This window comes from Hibiscus syriacus, unplaced genomic scaffold (genome assembly GCF_006381635.1).
Source record: "Hibiscus syriacus cultivar Baekdansim isolate YM2019G1 unplaced genomic scaffold, ASM638163v2 tig00110773_pilon, whole genome shotgun sequence".
Lineage (NCBI taxonomy): Eukaryota > Viridiplantae > Streptophyta > Magnoliopsida > Malvales > Malvaceae > Hibiscus > Hibiscus syriacus.
In genome coordinates this window covers 131,245-145,813 of record NW_024062855.1, presented here as the reverse complement: position 1 = coordinate 145,813, position 14,569 = coordinate 131,245, and the positions used below count along the sequence as shown (strand labels likewise).

Sequence of the window (14,569 nt, the reverse complement as noted above, 5' to 3'; positions counted from 1 at the left end):
TGTTTATCCTTTAAGAGATGCACTAGATCAATGTAGGTACCGCATATTGGTCAACCCCCCCCCCCCAACACACACAACCAACAATGAATGATTGTTCCATCCATATTAGATAATTGGTGTGTTAGACACTATTTTCTATTTTAGTAACCATCGCACTCCATGGTTTTCATACTCCTGCTTATAACATGTGTTAAGGCATGTAAGGGGTCAAGGTTAGTCGCTACATTTATTGTATATTGGCCTCTGGCTTACAAAATAAAGAATATCTATTTGTTTACAACTTAAGTTAGAACAATATTAACTTAAAAAAATACTAGTGAACAATGCAACTACCATTGTCAACCAAGTTATTGAAACTATTATTGTTGTTTCTTTAAAAAAATGATACATATTTCTATGCAGAATCAGAGAATTATTACAGTATCAAGTATGTTTTCTTCATATGGATAACTTGAGAAAGGGAAGGGAATGCAAACATTGAAAGAGGAAAATTTTATGCCCCAAAACCTTGCACAATTTTTACTTACAACATTTTCAAATACTTCATTGCCCTAAATCCTTTATCAATTTTTTTTTAAAAAAATGAGTGTAAAAAGAAATTTAGAGAGTTATAGTTTATAGTAATTTAGATATTTTGAATGAATCGAGAGTGTTGAAAAGAAAATTCAAATTATAGGGTGAACACATTTCTATCTTTAAGAAGCAGTGAATTTGAAATTGATCTGAAGGTCTCGACAACAAAGTATATATATATATATATATATTGCTGCTTTACTTAATATATATACGTAAAAAGTTAAATCAGTGATATGGATGGGAAGTGCAGGCATATACTGATTTATTCGATCAAGCTATGCAATGGGATGAAATCCAAAGCTATGTGGAAGAAAGAGGGAGTTGACACTGTAAAACTGATACGTAGGGTTTGCGTATAGAAGTTGACATTCCTCCCAGGGCCAAACAATGAAGGCAGAAAATTATTGTGCACTCATAATAACTAAGGCTATCGATATTAAATGATAATGTGCTTTCTAATTAGCCCACCAACTCTGTATATAATAAATTCCATAGTCCATACAATTCCTTGTGTGTAAGATAAACTTGAAATTAAAAACTGAAGTTTGATTCGAGTTTGTAAAAAATTTGAATTTGAAATATTCTCAGACTTAGTTTGATTAAAGCTTAAACTTGAACTCGGTTCAAACTCCAACTCGAGTTCGAACTTAAACCTTAAATACATGAAAATCTTATATTGTATTTTAAAAAATAAAGTATAAATGTTAATATAATTTGATTTTTTTAAAAAAAATTAATATATAATTTTTTTTATTGCTCTCAAACTTTTCGAGTTGGATATCAAGTAACTCACTTTAACTCGTTAAGAACTCAAGTCGAGTCTATTCGCTTCAAGTGTTGATCGAACTTTGATTGAGTCGAACTTGAATAACTCGCAATCTATCTCGACTCATTTACAACCCTACCAATGACTAATTACTCTCTTACGAATTTATTTTCCTCACCAATCAAGTGATAATAACTCACCACTTGATTGGATTAAAAATTTATTAAATTGAATTAGAATTATAACTAAATTGATAGATAAATATTAAAGATTAAATTTATAATTATACTAATTTTTTAACATTCATATCAATTTTTCTGTTTGATCTTAATAACTAATGATTTAATTAACAACACTTAAATAATTAGATAATCTAATTAATAAAATTAAAGATTAATTGTCGAAGTGAAAAAATGCAATAATTAAGTGGTACCCTTTAATTAATAAGTACAAATATTTTGAGTACAATCCATTAACGCTATAGCCACTAAAATATAGCCACGTAAACAGTTGAGCTAGACCCGACCTCACAGTAAGTAACCTCTGACTGTATGCTCTCCCCCTCTTCGTCAACATCATTCATTTCTGGAAGATGTGCAAATTTTGTTCTCATTTTTGCTTAAAAAAGAAATCATTTCTGTAAATCCAAGCGATGGCCGACCACATGGAATTGTCAACTTCAACGAGCGAACCGAATCCAATCGTTAGCCCCATCATTCTACTGCACCCTCGACGCGAGCCTTTCGAACATGGCCTCTTACCAATCCAGAAGCTCATAGTCACCGACCCGGTCCAAGCACTATCCCCTCTCAAGAAAAAACTATCGTCTTCCTCAAGTCACCGAGTCGATTCGGCGGCACTCGCTGATGCGCTCCAGATCTCATCGGACCACGCGCGTCTCATCCTTGAGACCCTCGCCTCGGTTCTCCACTCCGAATCCGATCCACTCGTCAATGCCCGGCCCGAGGATGTAGATTCTGTTGGTGCCGATTTACGTGATCTGCTACTGTTTTTGTACATTCAATCATATAAGAGGCTTTTGCCTCGCTCGCACAAAGACTCGGCTGCGGTTGCCGATGTTTGGCCTTCCACGTCAGCTTTCGACGGTTTCTTGTCGGCCCTTTCTCCTTTGCAGGTAAGCAGTTTGACCAATTCGCTATATTTTTTTGGTGAATTGTTGTTGATTTGTACAATTTTGAATTGGGTTTGTGGTTGTTGAAAATTACGTGGTTATTGATTTAATTTCAATATCATTTAATACTAACAGGTTAGATTCATGCTGCTTCTAGGAAAATGAATGCTGCTGATGCCATAAGCTAATAAAATTCACGAAATGTTGCCTTTTGATTGGCATTTGGAAATGAACGAAATATGGCTCCCTTCATGTTTTGGCAATCGAAAGATGTTTTAAGCATTATTTTAGTCTTTTTCAAAATTGGAAGAACCAGTGCTTTTAAGATGCAAAAGTTAATAACATTTTGAAGAATTAAGTCGATACAAATATTCATGATTATGCATTTATTTAGAATAACTATATTGGAGTGTGTTTTACATTTTACCATTTCATTTTTAAATAAATGTATTTTTTCCTGTTTTGGCAAAAATACCATTTAAAGGTTTTTTTGCTTCTTGCTTTTGTATCCTGAGACAAAAATGAAGAATGACATAGTGCATATACAATCTGCTAAGGGAATGTGCATATCCCTAAACAACAACATTTTTACAAACTTAAAATTGCACATACAATTATTTTTTGGAAATAGAATGCATGATTACGTTTACACCTTTATGTAGAACAATTATATCAGCTTGGTGTTTCATTTTGTTTATCTATTCATTTTTAATGAATAAATGCTTTCAAGTATTTTACCTTTTCTTTAATACCGTTTTAGGAGTTGAAAACCAAACAAGTCATAAGATTAAAGTAACAAAATGTTCAAGATTTATAGTCTTCTTGGCTGTAATATTTTTTCCTTTTGTTTTTACTTCCCTGTCTGATGCATTGCTGCTTTTTTAGCCTGAGGAGTTGGGATACCCATGTTTAATGAATAGAATTGTTTTAAATTTCTGGGTCTGATTGTAATTATTTCTATTTCTTCCCTGCCTAATTCTTCAAACTTGCTGTAAAATATCATTTGCTGTTGGCTCTTTGTTACTGGGGAGATAGTAAAATTTTATGCTTTACCTCATAGTAGGACATGGGTGTTTGTCACACTATATATATAGCCAAGTATTCATTAATATGGAATCTCATTTCTGGATATTGTAGTAATTGTGGTTATATTTACTGTTAAAGTTAATTTCAGTATTTTACTTTATGTAAGTTAGACCCTTAGGCTTAACCTTGGTGGTTACTATCATCACAGCTTGTCCGCAGCAACACACGTCGGTTTATGCCATCACAGGCTGATGAAGAGGCCCATCAATTGTCCTATCTTCAAAAGCACTTGGCTAATATTCTCTCTCTTTTGTCAGAGCCCATGGAGGGGGAAGATGAAGACTCTCTGGTTTGTAATACAGTATCTGTAGTTGGGTGTTCTTTTTCTGTTTTGTGATTCTTGTTGCATACTTGCATTTTGATTGTACACATTCTTTTTTGTTCTTCAATGAAATGCAATTTTATAATTCCAACATGTAAACTGTAGTTTCAAAAGATAACAGGTGGAAGCACTAAAGAAAACATTTTATTGGTTGCATTTAGTAGATCCAAATATTGGTGCAGAATACTAATGAGCTTAAATGTAAATCTTGATTCTTATAAAATGTCTTAACGTGGTTCGTTTTCTAGTATTTGAGCAACCTGGTCTGTCTTACTACATAACTTGGTAAGATTTTTATTATGAAATAATGGGATCCATGTAGTGCACTTTTCATCTTTATGCTTTGGTGTTCTTTTTTTACAGATTGGTTTGCAACCAAAAATTGGTAATGATGGACGGAAATTATTAGCAAGTTTGACCAAAAGTGGCAAAATGACTCCTTGCCAGCTTTGCAGTAATCACTGATTTTAAGCTAAAATTTTATTTTTAAATTTTCTCTACCTTTCCCAACATACCTAACTTTCCTTATGGCGTGCCTCTTTGTTTTTTTTTAAATGTTTTGATTTGTTCTGTTCTCTTTATTATGCTCTTCCTCTTTGTTATTAGCTAGGCTGTTGTAAATCGCTTTCTATTTATTCATGATTGGACTTTCTAATTGTTGCATATCTTACAGTTCCATTTGTTTGTGCTTGTTATTAGTTCCTATGTCTTTTTCTATTTTCTCAGGTTCTAACTATAGAGGGATTTGAGCACCTTGGATTTTTAATTCAGTTTGGTGATAAGGGGTCTGAAGGAATTCCATTAAGCCAAGCTGCTCCTTTTTTTGCTAATTCAGATCCAGACATGCCTGCTGTTCCTGTTCCAGCATCACAAGTTCATGACTGGCTTCTAGAAAATATAGCTTCTTCTTTGGAGCATGTTACTGAAAAAATATCTGCAAAAGAAAATGGTCCTCAAGGTGGCTCTGATCAGGATGTTGCTATGCCTGATGCTAGTTCTAGTTCAGCTAAAGCCTCACAAAGTTCGAGGAATTGTTGTTTCATTGAGGGAGTCTCTAAATCATCATATGTAAAGAAGGCATCTGATCTTAAACATTCTTCTGTGAAGGTTAGTTTATATTTGCACTGTGATTCACTAACGCCTGGAATTTTTCATGGGGTATCCTCCATGTATTGTTTTCATGACTCATTTGAAAGCAATAAGTGACCTACACCTCTGTAGATGTATCATGATCGGGAATCTTATATTGATCTCCCAACTTTAGAGTCATCTAAGTACCATATGGATTCCGTGGGGTGCATATTTTATAGAAACTCAAATTAAGTAATAGCATGCAACCATGTTATAAATATTGAGATGGATGTCTGTTGGGTGCATATTTTTATATACTGTGGATGACATGAGATGAGATTGAGATTTCAATGTAGGTAGGACTATTGACTGATATGTTGCTTATGGTCAAATAATGAGAAGAATGAGAGGGATGCATAAAGATGCAGAAGTTGGTAAATATTATTGGCATTGGTTCTGTTTTCTCTGATCTTTTATTTCTGGATGATGTATATGGACAGAACACCGATGGTTATGGTACAAGGCTACCTCGAGTGGCAACTATCTTTCATGATATGGCTTAGTTACTTGAAACAAGAAAGAGGAGAGTAGAGCATGTTTTCACATTTGGTGCAGTTAGTACTTTTTAGTTTAAGGGAGTTCAGGGTTTTTTCATATTTGCACAATTTTCAAACTTCTAGTATAGATTCTTCCTAGATTGGTTGGGGTTTCTGTATCTATCACAAACCTTGTATCGGGTATTTAATGCAATTGTTCTTGAATGCTAGATACCAGCTGAAGTCTGTTGGACATTGGCCGTCTTTGGTAAAAAAACTGTGATTTCTTAGGACCCACTAGGTTGGAATAGAACCTTGATTTGCTTGACACTAAATGCTTTTATCAGTTTAGGTATTGGCCTTTTTCTTGGCGGTAATGTCTCTTCCCGAATATAGCTCTTTTGTTTCCGTCCCCTCTTCAAAGTCGACATCCTCAATGTGAATGTAATCATAATCTTGTTGTTGATTTAATTATATAAGTAACACAGTTCCAATTGCCGTCTTTAATTTATTTGAATTGAAAAGTAATTGGGTCATGTCACCAACTTTTATTAGCTTGCTTTTATTAAATTAAAAGTAATTTTGATTATGTTGGCTCTGGACCTACAATTTTGAAAGAGTATGCTAATTGGGTCATGTCAACTACTTCGATCTAATTCTTTATTATTGTTTGATTTTATAACTCTGACGTAAAACACCTCTAACATTACATTAGTTTATAATTTCAGGTCATTAATTGCCATGATTCAGTTATTTACATTCTAGCGCCTTTGAGATATGCTACCATTTATGGTTGCTCTGATGCTACTATAGTTCTTGGAGCTGTTGGCAAGGTATCATTGCCTTTCCGCTTTCTTCTATTTATGTTGCACTAATTTTGGAACCTGTGGAAAAATTCTTACATGCTCTAATGTGGAATTTGGATGCAAATTTGTTTTCCTCTTTTTAGTTCAGCATTGTTTTTTGGAATTGCTAAAAACTTCTCTATGTTATTTTGAATTGGTACTCTGGAAGTAGATTTTACTTTTGTCTCTCTTCGTTAGTGTACGTATTGGATGCTATTCTACTGACTAGAAAATGTCCATCTCTGCTAAAGAAGTTACCCAGTTGTTTCCTTATGTATTGACTTTTGGGATATGCCTAACTTGTGTATTTTCCATTTCATCTGCCTAGCTTCTACCAATCTGTCCGTAAGCTATGAATTCTTTATGATTGGAATGTCATTGAATGAAAGTAAAGAGTTTTTTCTGTTTGAAATTCTATCATTTGATGTTGGTTGTGTTTTTATTTTGAATATAATATTCAACAAATGTTTCAGAGAAAATTCTTTCTTCGTCTCTGCTCCATTTCCTGGCTATGCCGAAATCACAAAAAATTGTATGAACTGAAATATGGCCACACATGTGCACGATCAGTTTCTATTGCTAAAATTGTTAAATCAATGACAGATGTTTTCTTGTCTTACATGCTATGCACATAAATCTCGATACTGTTTGCAGTTATGGTTTTCCCTCTAATATTCTTTACTTGCTTGCAATACTTCTCTTATGGGAGCACCTTATATGCTCCACCCCCACCATCCGTTCTTTTTCCATATTTTATAACACTTTATTGTAAATCAATAATTGTGATGATTACACCCTGTTAACTATCGATTCATTCTGAGTTAAAGTAATATAATTTTTCTTCATTGCAGGCAGTAAGAGTTGAACATTGTGAGCGAGTTCATGTGATTATAGCTGCAAAACGAGTCTGCATTGCAAATTGTCGTGAGTGTTTATTCTTTTTGGGAGTGAACCAGCGTCCCCTTATTGTTGGCGATAACCACAAGCTACAGGTGAGTGAGTCGCAAGCATCCTCTTTTGCAGGTGCACTGAGAATTTAATTTGATCATATTTGAGTTTGTGAGATGAGAAGTAATAAAGAACCTATTTCTATGTAAATGCTTTACTAGTTTTAATTTTGAAAAATTGTTAATGCACAAGGGAAAGAAATTCGATTAGTCAAAATTAACTTGTATTTTCTTCTTTCCTCCGGAGTGATGTGTCTTTTTGTTGGCCTCTTCTCAATTTTTTTGTCCTTTCAACTTCATCTAGTCAGCCAAACTCACCTCCCAACCCGGTGGTTGATGCTGTTTTGGCACTGGTCATGGCAGGCCCCCTTGTATTGAAGTGTCATCCTCCCTTTTTCTTCCTTCTCCTAATTCTCTGTGGTCCATCACATCTCTTCTTTATGAAACCAAATCCAAGTCCACTTTAAATTTCTTTGCATATAAAATGCTTAACCATTAACAGATTTCGACAACTTGGCACTATAGTTTAACTTTCGTTAAAAGTTTGTTTAGGCTGATCCTGATATTTTCATGTTCTTTTCCATCATTATGATTTACATTTACTGTCTATTCCGACCATCTGTCAGCTTGCAATGGATGGGTCTGGGGGATTTTGTTCCGGCTATATTAATGCAATTGCTGCTATAAATATTTGATTTAGCATATTGCATAAAAATATCAGGAAATGAGCCCTTAGAGACCATTCGTTATTTTTTTTCAACACATCTTTCACCTTTTAGAATCATATTGCTATTGTTTTGACTGGGTTTTTGGGTGTTATCACCATTACAAACTTCAACATTCAGGAAGATTGACAGTGTTTTGAAATTCTTTTATTTCAACTTCATCAGGTAGCACCATATAACACGTTCTACTCTCAGTTGGAGGCACACATGACTGAAGTTGGCATTAAAGCCACTATCAATAAATGGGATGAACCTTTGGCACTTGGAGCTGTTGATCCGCATGATTCATTATCTCATCCTGCAGGTGTTTCTGATGCTCAGGCTGAGTCAGCTGCACACTTGGATTCTGATCAGTTCACAAACTTTCTGGTATGCTTGTGTATACAATAGCTTAGCTTGTATGTTAATGCATCTATTCTGTATTTCCTATCTATTATTTGATCTTGTGCATGACATTAGCAGTTCTTAATACGCAGATTCCAAACTGGTTTGAAGGCGAGTCCACAGGGTTGACAAAGGATAATCCTTTCCCCTTACCTGATGCATACTTGACATCTCAACAAAGAAATGTAAAGGCACTCGGCCTAAGCAGTTTTGACCTGTGTATTTTGAATTAGTAGCTAGTTTTATTGATCTATCTAATATCGACTTAACTGAAATTTTGTTTTCTTTCTGATGTTATTGACAGCAACAGAATTTGGGTGAGATAAAGAAAAATATTGAGAGAAGCTCCGCTCGAAGAAAATCGCAAAAGAGAGCTATCATCGGCCCTTCATGTGTACTTCAAGGACTGGTTATACGGTAATCCACCATTTGTGTCTTGTGTTTACCAACTGTAACTGTCATAGCCATTGTTTCTTAACCTTTATTGCATGATGCGAAGAGAAAATGTGTTTACTTGGATTTTGTTTTTGTAATAACATGGCAGCTTCCGGAAACATTCGTCAGCTGTACTGTTTACAAGGTGATTAAGATCTTGACGGTACACTGCGACAATTTATAGGCAGATGGTTTATGATTTTCATGCAGTTTCAAGCTCTTCTGCCAGTTCCGAATGCAAAAGAAAGAAAAATTATGGATTAACTGTGAGTCTTGTGCACCGAATGCAAACAATTAGATAATAGACATTAGCTAAATCTCAATGTAATAATTTTGACATGAAAAAGAAAAACAGTTAGATAATATTTGTTAACCTACGTTTGCAGTCTTGGTGAATCTAATTTGATTTCAGATAAAATTACAACTATATGAATACCTTCAAATTGATTCGTTTATATATTGCATAATAAGAGTATTGAGTATGCTTTATGAGATTCATGTACATGGTATTATGAAATGATTTACTCTTCCTCTATTAATGAAGTTCATATATATATATACACACACTATGGTACATTGTATTGTTGAATGTTCATGTGTATGTGTCTTATATAAGGACACGTTTCAATATTAATAAAATATTACAAGAAAACTAGTTCCTGAAGAACTAGGATTACTAAAAAAGGACTAGTGGAAACTAATCCCTTAAGAACTAGCATAATCTTTTAAGTTTGTTTTCATTATATCAAGGTAAACTCTTGATTTCTTACAAATTATATGGAAATCTAATATATAATCTTATTAGGGGTAAACTATTAAAAATATCACTTTCGTGTTATTTTTGTTTAGTTTTTTATCATCAAATTTTAGAAAATAATGTTTTAATTATTATGTTACCGATTTATAATGTATAATACATTGAGATAATAACGTGTCATATTATTAAAAGAGTAATTTTTAATTTGGTCCATGAATTTTAGATAAAATATCAATTTAATTTTTGAATTCAACCAAAATATCTCTCATTCGCCATCATGTCGCTGGTCGATCCCGGCGGCCAGAGATCAAAGAAGTTTTAAGGTGTGCTTGCGAGTTGCACAAATTACATCTGGCTCAGACTTGGGTTCCTTGTATGCAGCAATGTAAAGGGGGTTGTCGCCATTCTGGGGTTTTCATGAAGCTTGCTCGGAGCATCACTTGTTGACAGGTCAGGGTGTTGCTGAGAGAGCATTTATGACTAACAAGCCATGCTTCTCAACTGACATAACCTCCTTAAGAAGATTGAATATCCTCTTGTTCACCATGGAAGAATGTTTAAAGTGCATGCTGCTGTTCACAATGCAAGAATGTTTAAATTGCATGCTGCTGTTCACAATGCAAGAATGTTTAAATTGCATGCTTCTGTTCACACTGGTAAAGCAGACATTGTCTCGGAATTCATTTTACAGACTGCAGAGATGCTTAATTTGTTATCCAGGGTTATACAACAAGTATGCCGTAGAAGAAGAAACAGATTTGGCAGTTAGTACAGAAGAGTTATCGGAAGGGCAGTAGAACTCAGGACTCGAACTGAATGCTCCAAAATGCAAACATAGGTTAACCAAAACAGCTTAAGGCAGTATGAATGATGAAAAAGAAACAAAATCAAGTTCCCATTTATAATTCAGTTGGGAAGTGCAGTAGCATGAGATCCCTAAGAATAGCTAGTTCAAATGGGATGCAATTATCAGTATGGCAGTCAGCATCAACAATATTTGCAATTACTTGTGTTATAACCATTTTTTTTAAAACAATTAAATATTATTTTAAAAACGATTATGACTTTAATTAAAAAAAATTGGTGATTATGGATTAATTAAAATTAAATTGAAAATGAGTCGCCATCGACCTTTGGGTTAGGTAGGTCGAATACCTAAAAACGTCTTTTAAAAACAATTTTAAGAAAAATAGTTTATAAGACAAAAATTGATCTACGTTACCAAAGATTCATTTAAAACAGTTCGGGAGTCGGTTACGTGTGGGGAAGGATAAACACCCCTACAACGCCCAAAATTGGTACTGTGTCGCTTACACACCGTCGTAAATGATGGAAATTATAAATCGTATATAAAGTTAAAAATGATCTATTTATCGAACATTGATTAATTTGCTTCGAATTAATAACTAGAGAAAATTCTTTAACTCGAAAAGAAATATCAAAATTAGTAATCCTCCATCGGAAAGCTAACTCAAATATTTCTTATCAGTTAAAGAATATTCCCTCCTAATTAATATTTAAAAACGTGAATCGAATACAAATGAAAATTTAAAATTTACATTCACACAAAATAAAGTGAGTGTCACTTAAAATACCACACATGCATCATTTTAATAAATTAATTAGTAAAATATACTCGACTTGTTGTAGTTCCTATGTCGTTAAAATGCCGTATCGGATCGTACCACTTCGACCAAGTAGTACTTTCCACGCCCAATCTACGCATACGTGTTCTTGAAAATATAATCGAATATTTCATACATATATAAAATAATGAAAATAAATGTAATTAGAAATACAAAGATTTACATTAAATTAAATTAAACACATTTTTACACAATACAAATAATTAACTAATGAGTAAATACACATCAATACATAAATGACTAAAAATAAAAAATAAATAACATTACAAACCAAATAAGATACCAAAAAATAGTAATTAAGGGATTAAAATATGATTACAGAAATTCAAAGGACTGAATAGTAAATAAATAAAAAGTTACAGGACCAAAATAATAAACAGAAAATAAACTAAAAAGCTAAAACAGAAAGTTAGAGGACTAAATGGAAAACAGAAACTTAAAGGGCTAAATAGAAATTAAACCAAATACTAACATTGACTAAAATAAAGACTTTACAAATGTCATGGCCAAATTAGGATGTCAATGAAAATGAACAATACACTAGCACAATGACTAAAATGGAAGAATTAAAAATATCATGACCATATTCAAGCAATCACAGAAACATGTAAGATAGGTGACTAAAAAATTATTACAAATATGGTGACCAAATTCTAATAACGCAAATAATATAAAATACATGGAATCAGTGATTAAATTGAAATATTTTTAATTTATTAAAACCATTATCAATATAGACAAAAATGCCATAAAGCATGGATAGTGACTAATATGTAACAGTGAAAAGATAAAGGCTCAAAGTCAAATAAATGAAACTTCATTCAATGGCTAAATCGTGAGATTACAAAGCTCAAGGACCTACAGAGTAGTTTACCCATATCACGAAAACACGGAATTCCTCCCCCCTGTTAAACGTCGCCGTTTCGGTTTGGAGATATAAGCCCAAAACCGGCTTATTTTCCTTCCCCATTTCTCATTTGGCTCATCTCAACAAAATAGGGAGAGAGAGAGAGCAGAGAACTCTCTCGCCCTTCCCTCATCAGGGAAGGAACAACCGCCCTAAATCGGTGGTGGCCACGGCGGCTCACGGCGGAGCCCATGGTGGCCGGATAAAAAAAAGGTCCCAAAAGACTCCCTCACTCAACCTCAACCCGAAAAACAACCCCTCCTAGCCTAAAACCAAACCTAAACCTTTAGATTAGGATAGATTACCTTCGAAACACCGAGACTCTGACGACCTCTCGGATTCCACGGTGACTTTGGGGCTCCCCGACTTCGAACCTAGGTAAATCTCTCCACTCTCTTATTTTTCGGTTGTGGTTTTTTTGGTTTTTTTTTCTTTTTTTTTCCTCTTTTCTGGAAACCCGAATGGTCCCCTCATCATCTCTTTCTCTTTTCTTTTATGTTGATCTTGTGATGGTGACTGATGATGGCTGAGTTCGTAGGGAATGATATCCCTATATTGCTGATAACTCTTGGATTTGATGAGATTTGTTCCCATTTTTTATATTTTTTTTTACGTGATTTGTTTTGATTGATGACCTCTGTCACTGTTGGTACTGATCAAGGAATGCTCGGTGTCGGCGAGGGGAAACTCGGCTCAAGCAATGGCTGATATGTCGGTGGAAGCTGAAAAGTCAAGCTGCGGCGGCTGGGAGACCAAGCGGCGGTGGCTTTGATATTTTTAGGGTTTAAAACCCTAACCTGGGGCGATCTGGGCCGTTCATTCTCCTCCATATCTGACGGTAGATGTTGGAGGCGGCTGGGGAGATAGGGTGAAACCCTAGCAATGTTGGGTCAACTGTTTGGGCCGGTTGTAATGGGCTTTGGCCTGCCAAAATATGTAAAAATATAATATTAATAAAATAATAATATAAATATAAAAATAACAATTAATAATAATAATTTTAAAAAAAGACCCGGACAAAAATGGGTGTCTACAGCTGCCCCTCTTTACGCATTCTTGTATTAACAAGAATAGGGGAAAGATGACAAGACAACACGTTTTTGTCTGATTCTCTTTCTTTTGCCTATAAATTGGATATGTGTGTTGGTGGGGACGACACTACTCATACGTGATGAAGAGTTCTGGTCGTCTAAGGGTGACTCGGTTCCTACGTGATGAGGAAATCTGGTCAGGGGATGACACTGCTCATACGTGATGAAGAGTTTTTTTGGCCATCTAAGGGTGACTCGGTTCCTACGTGATGAGGAAATCTGGTCAGGGGATGACACTGCTCATACGTGATGAAGAGTTTTTGGCCATCTAAGGGTGATAACTCGGTTCCTACTTGATGAGGACGACTGGTTATCTATGGTTGACACGGCTTAAGTGATGAGAGATCAGGTCGAATGATGACACGGTTCCTACGTGATGAGGACGGCTGGCCATCTTTAGGAGTTATGATTTCAAGAGAAACCGATTCAAAGATTTGTTTCAAAAGAAACAGACTCAAAGATTTGTTTCAAGAAAAACAGCTCAAAGATAATGTGTTTCAAAAGCAACTGTCTCGAAAGAGACAAAATTCGTTCAAATGAAACAACTCAAAAGATGACGTTTAAAGGGAATTGTCTCAAGCGAGATAAAATTTGTTTTTAAGGGAAACGTTCTCAAATATCGGTGTTTCATGGGAAACTGTCTCAAATGAGACAAAATTCATTTCAAGGGAAACGATCTCAAAGATGTTTGTTTTGTTTCAAGGGAAACAATTCAAAGATGGTAAATTTTGTTTTCCAAATAAACAAACTCAAAGATTTTTCTCAAAGAAACTGTCTCGAGAGAAACAAAATTTGTTTCCAAGAAGAGATTCAATGATTTTTTTTAAAGACATTGTCATAAGAGACAAAATTTTGTTTTTCAGAAAATTGTATCTTAGTGAGACAAAATTTTGTTTCCAAAGAAACAGACTCAGATTTTTCTTCAAAAGAAACTGTTTTAAGGGATAAAACCTTGTTTCCAGAGAAACAAACTCAAAATGATCTTGTTTTAAGAGAAAATGTTTCAAGAGACAAATTCGTTTCAAGGGAAACGACTCAAAGATGACATTGAAAGGAAACTGTCTCATGCGAGATAAAATTTGTTTTAATAGAAACGATCTCAAAGGTGGGTATTTTCAAAAGAAGTTGTCTCGAGAGACAAAATTTTGTTTCCAAAGAAACATGCTCAAAGATGGATTACGTCTTAAGTGAGACGAAATTTGTTTCAAAGGAAACAATCCCAAAGGTTATTTTTTCATTAGAAACTATCTCAAGAGAGGCAAAATTTGTTTTTAAAGAAATATACTCAAAGATGATTTTCAAAAGAAATTGTCCCAAGAGAGACAAAATTTTGTTTCCAAGGA

General features: G+C 34.3%; 1 pseudogene; it reads left to right on the top strand.

Annotated features, from left to right (window-relative positions):
• The first annotated feature begins 1,945 nt into the window (after window positions 1–1,945).
• On the top strand, window positions 1,946–9,171 carry LOC120139790 (annotated as a pseudogene).
• The last annotated feature ends 5,398 nt before the right edge of the window (window positions 9,172–14,569 follow it).